Source organism: Macrobrachium nipponense, chromosome 28, assembly GCF_015104395.2.
Source record: "Macrobrachium nipponense isolate FS-2020 chromosome 28, ASM1510439v2, whole genome shotgun sequence".
NCBI lineage: Eukaryota > Metazoa > Arthropoda > Malacostraca > Decapoda > Palaemonidae > Macrobrachium > Macrobrachium nipponense.
In genome coordinates this window covers 15722191-15727977 of record NC_087217.1, presented here as the reverse complement: position 1 = coordinate 15727977, position 5787 = coordinate 15722191, and the positions used below count along the sequence as shown (strand labels likewise).

The window sequence follows — 5787 nt, the reverse complement described above, 5'->3', positions numbered from 1 at the left end:
CTGAAGCGGAAATTGACAGCAAAATTTTGAAAGGTGTAACAGGAGGAAAACCTCGCAGTTGCACTAGGAATCCATTGTTAGGAGAGGGTGGAAAGTAAGATAAAGAAAAAAAAAAGAATATGAAAGGAGGTACAGTAAAAGGAGCGAAAGGGGTTGCAGCTAGGTTGAAGATAAGGAAGGACAGCAGGACACTTCTGACTTTAGAGTTCCAAATTTCTCAGTTCTGGTACCTATTATAATTGGGTATGCTGGCAAGTAGCCCAGAAGGGCAAAAACCAAAAAAGCATTTACAGAAGCGAAGAAGAGAGGTTCGAGTTTTCATTGCGTAAGGCGTTTTGTTTCATCGTTTGTCTTTGGTCACTTCCCACTTAGCTGTCTAACTCGTTCGACGTGGGTTGCTTTTCTTTTAAGAACGAATCATTTTAAATCCTTTTAAATCGATGCTTTACTTTTAAGAATAATTCCTCCTAGCAAGTCCTTAGAGAGTCGAGTTTGGGTAAACTATATAATAATAATAATATAATAATAATAATAATAATAATAATAATAATAATAATAATAATAATAATAATAATACAGTAAACTGTCCTTAGTAACGTATCACGTCTTTTGCTTTAAAAAGAAACTTTCATTATCATCGTTTTCAATAACTGAAGTTTACGAACTGGTCAACTTCATATAAAAATTCTCAAATCTTGTGGTTTGAAACTATATTCTGATCGCAGAATTTTTTCTATCCAATCGGTAAAACCACCTTGAATTTTTAAAGATGCAAATTTACATTTAATGATTCTCATTACCTCCAGCTCCTGGTAAAAGAAAAAAAAACCTAGATGTATCACAACCATAGCTCGTTGTCACTCTTATTGCTACCCTAAGCTGTGGCGGCTGATTTGACAACTATATAGTTTCTAGCTGCTGTCTTAATCAATATGGTCCTCTTGCTCTCACTCATTCTTGCATATTGAAGCCAAGCATCATCTTCGGAAAATGCGTAGCGGATGAACCATTTTTCTTAACCTTGAAAATGTCCGTTCACCGCAGCCCGCGTTGATTGACGTCATCACTCTCTGGTGGGTGGAATTTGGATGTTTTTGCTCCATCCAAACAGTGCCTGGCATTCGGTAGGAACCATGACGTCACTTCCTGTTGGGTACCTTCCTTTGCCAAACATTTTCGCGCACAACAGGTGGCTGGAATCTATTTCGAATGTGCTTTTTGGACCGACTATTTTGGGCATGTTTGTAAACGACGCAGATTCTACCACAGGCCAGTGAAAATGATTACCGTCGGAATGAATTTCGGTTTCGAATAATTACCTCAGATTCTCTTAAAAACCTTAATGATTTTTCATTTTAATTTTAATATCAAATTTATGCCAAAAGCGCTGAAAATAATGTCGAAACATTTTTTGGGAGAGGGTAACAAGTGAGATACGAAAAAAAAAAGTATGAACGGAGGTACAGTAAAAGGAATGAAAGGGGTTGCAGCTTGGGGCTGACGGGACGCTGCAAAGAACCTTATGTAACGCCTTCGCAGCTACAGTGCCCCGCATGAGGTGCACCGACGGCACTAACCGCCCCCCCCCCCCCCCCCCCCCCCCCCCACCCCCCCCCCCCGCCCCCCCCCCCCCCCCCCCCCCCCCTCCCCCCCCCCCACACACACACACACCACCACCACCATCACCTCCTACGGGAACAGGATTTTTGATCACGCAATGTCGTGACTTTTTTATATTAACAAGAATTTGCCACAAATATTGTTTAATATCGAACTCACCATACCTTGGAGACAGCATACACCCAATGGGAATTATTATTGATAAGTGTATCAGGTTTAGCTACAACAATGAACATGCAACTTCGACTACTTCGTAAGTTATTTCCAATGCATAGTGAAATCGCTATTAAGCGATATTTATGGTTTAATATTTGTAAACTGCAGATGTTTTAGTTTCGTTTATTATCCATTTAAATCTACTTCTTTCATTGTTGGTTTCTTTATGTTTAGTTTTTAATCAAGAAGGTATGCGCGGTTTTTATTTTTCCTTGTTCGTTGTTCTGGATGATTATAAAGATATTTGCAAAGAGCAAATTTGTTTCACTTTCATCTCTATTTCGTTAGGTAAATAAAAATAAAACCTGGTACTTGGAATTTAATAATAATATATATATATATATATATATATATATATATATATATATATATATATAATAATAATAAAAAGACAAGAACAAAGAACAAAATACAGAAAAAAGACACACCAGAAAAAAAGCGGATTTAGGCAATCAGCAAGATGAAATGAAAGCATGAACAAAAGAGATCTAAAAATAAAAATAAAATAATAATACATAAATAGAGGACGTAATCAATAAAAGTCAAGACACAAAGAATAAAATACAAAAAATGACTCACCAGACAAAAGCAGATTCAGACAATCGACAAGATGGAATGAATAGACGGACGAAAGAAATTTTAAAATTAGCATAATAAATAACAGCGGCATGCAGGAAACAATAAAAAAAAATTTCTAAATAAAAAAAGAAGCACACAAGACGCAATTATCCCTTTGCTTTGCAGAGGTGAAGGGCAAATTAACAATCTATTAGGAAGTCACGTGTCTCCTTATGATCTCCGAATGCTGTACGTGAATCATACCAGTTAAGGCTGATGATGCAAACGGTTCGGTATTTGATGGGTTTCTCGTTCAGAATCAGGGGCTTCTCTGAGGATCTGATAATTTTGAAGGTTAAAACAGGCATCGTGTGGAAGACAGCGCATAGTAACTGTGCGTCTCTGACTCACTTCTCGAAAGTGGTACATTTGCAAATTGTTTAAATTTATTCTCTCCCTCTCTCTCTCTATTTCTCTCTCAAACTACTATTTTTTCCTTTCTGCTTTCAACGCTAGATACTTTGAACTCTACCATCAGTTATTATGAATGAATATGCGTACATTAAATCTCCTAAACATCAATCGTGCTCATCAAGTGTACGTTTAGGGCATAAGAACGATTTTTTAATAAATGAACGCATGGATAACGCACTATGGAAGTTATGAGAATCTGAGCGTATGATTGTCTGAGCATGCATATTTGTGAGTATTCATGTTGGCTCATAATGCTTATAGATGGGTATACTATGTATATATATATATATATATATATATATATATATATATATATATATATATATATATATATATATATATATATATATATATATATATATATATATATATATATATATATATATATATATATATGTATATATATAATATACACACACACAATTATAAATCAATATGAATAGTTACAAATATATATGTATTACTGTGTTCCACATGAAATTCATTACCCCGGGCTTATACAAAGATTCCCCGCTCTGACAACGTGGAATCAGAAGAATGTGTTTCTGGTGATTAGAAATTAATTTCTCAATATAATGGGGTTCGGATTCCACAGTAAGCTGTAGGTTCCGTTGCTAGGTAACCAACTGGTTCCTAATCAGCTCAGTGGTCTGGTTATACTATGATATACTTAACTTTTTAACTTAACCTCCAATCAATGGTAAACCCCGTTTACTATTGTTTTACCAAGGTATGTGAGAGACTGACAGTTTCCAAGTTTCCAGTCCTGTGATTATCTTATCAATAGCCAATCAGGAGCGTCGTAAGGGACTGGCCTAGACATCAGACGTACGCAGCGCTTGATGTGAATCAACTATAGTACCACGCTTTTCACCAGAACTTTGGAGTTAGCTACGAACAATGATAGATGACAACGAAACCTGAGCAACTATATCTGAACATAGAGAGAAAACAATGGGGCCCTTATCGCGAAGGGTACTGTTGTAACAGCTTCGAAAATTTGGTCTGTTATCTTACTCATTTGTTATCTCTGGGTTGTCATTATTTGCATGATTCCTCTGAATTTTTTGTGAAAGGTAATTGTTATCATGTTATTACATCAATTTTAGAAGGGGGATAGGATCTGTTTCTAGAAAAAAAAGTCATATTACACGGTTTTATTGCTGCAAGTTTGGTAGTTCTAGGGAAAAATCGAACTTATATCCATATGCATGTTTATTAAAATCATAGCTTCATCAACAAGTTTAACGTCATATCACCGAAAATTAAGACTTTATATCTCTCTCAGTATCCATTATTGTTTTAATGCATTTTTCTATCCGATAATGATTATAAAATTTTCGCAATTTTTGTATGAAAATTGCCATATTTTTCCAAGTCCTTGGAATGTTGAATAAACACTTAGCTGGTTAGACATAGGTATGTGTAAATTTTTGCTGCGGCTTGCTGAAGGTGAAGAATATATATATATATATATATATATATATATATATATATATTATATATATATATATATATATATATGCATTAAACTACAAATGTCCTATATCTTCCAATTCTCTCTACCTCGGAATTCATATATTTTCATATATGCTAACCGAAGGGGAATTTTTTAGTTGATAATAATTTCATCCTCTCTTGGATTCGAACCAGCGAACAAAGGAGAAATCAGGACTTCAGTGACATTACCGACTCGGCCAGCAAGTGAGATGAAATATATCTTCGTATATGTTAACCGAAGGGGAATTTTTTAATTTATAATAATTTCGTCCTCTCGTGGATTCGAACCAGCGGACAGAGGTTTTCTTGTATGTCCAATTATGAATGCATACACAAATAAATATACGTACAATAATATGGGCTCCTTCCTTGTGTAGTTTTCCAAAATTTAGCTCTATTCTCATTTTCATTCGTACACTGGATTACGTATATCCATACACCTTCGTTACACCTGTTGGGCCAGTCCTTCCCACGTTGACTGTCAGATCTCTAATTGCCAGGTTCAGTGAATGTTCCCTGTCCTTTACATTTTATCATTCTCTTCTTAGTTCACTTTCGCAGGATTCCAGTGTACTCCAGCCTTCGAGAGGCGGCCTGTCAATTCCTTGAGGACGAGGCCACGCTGTTTCTATTTCCCAACACCTGTTTCTTCGGCCCTGGGCAGCATAAGGGAGTTGGTTTGACTCTCCAACAGGATTCTCATATAAATGAATGATTCGCACAGCAATTTTTCCACTGCATTTTCATTTACTCATCTTGACATTTGAACTTGAACAGAAATCAGTGTTCTAACATTATAGCAAGTAAAATATCTGCTTATCTCACCTGGAGCACAATTGAACACATAAATTAATCGAAACGGCCGTATGAGAGGTGATAACTTTAGATAAGAAGAATCGATGAACCCCAATCAGCCCATCATCGCTGGTCATGTCCCCATAGAATATCTTTTATCTCAGTCTCGCTGTATCTGGGCCTCGTAGGAGTAGAAGCTATTTCACTAGTATTTTTTAGTGGAATAATTGCAAAAAGTGGAATTAGAAAAATTCCCTATTAATAGACCTGTTTCATAATACTATCTATTGGTGTTGATGCGTTTGAAGGACTGAAATGTGATTTTAAAACTTAAAACGATTAGGCGTCAGTGCTGTATCACAGTTATTAACTCGATTTAGATGTAATTTTGTTTCATGCATATTTGTGATTGAAGAAATGACAAGTTCTTATTTTTCCTAAACGAAGTTGTTGGGTCATGGCAGTGAAAACCTATCGTCAGTGATATCAGAACTAAAGATTTTTTTCCCATTCTTTAAGTACTGCATCTACTGAAGAATATAATTTTGTTCTGTAAGCGGTGTCACCGATCGAAGAGATTTATTATAAAAGTTTCACTTGAAGCAAATTATGGAAATGCAAAAG

The 5787-nt window shown here is 35.7% G+C and overlaps 1 protein-coding gene across 3 annotated transcripts in view; it reads right to left on the bottom strand.

Annotated features, from left to right (window-relative positions):
- Positions 1-5787, bottom strand: part of LOC135201455 (protein white-like) — a 122865-nt gene that overhangs the window by 58798 nt on the left and 58280 nt on the right. The window lies entirely within an intron of this gene.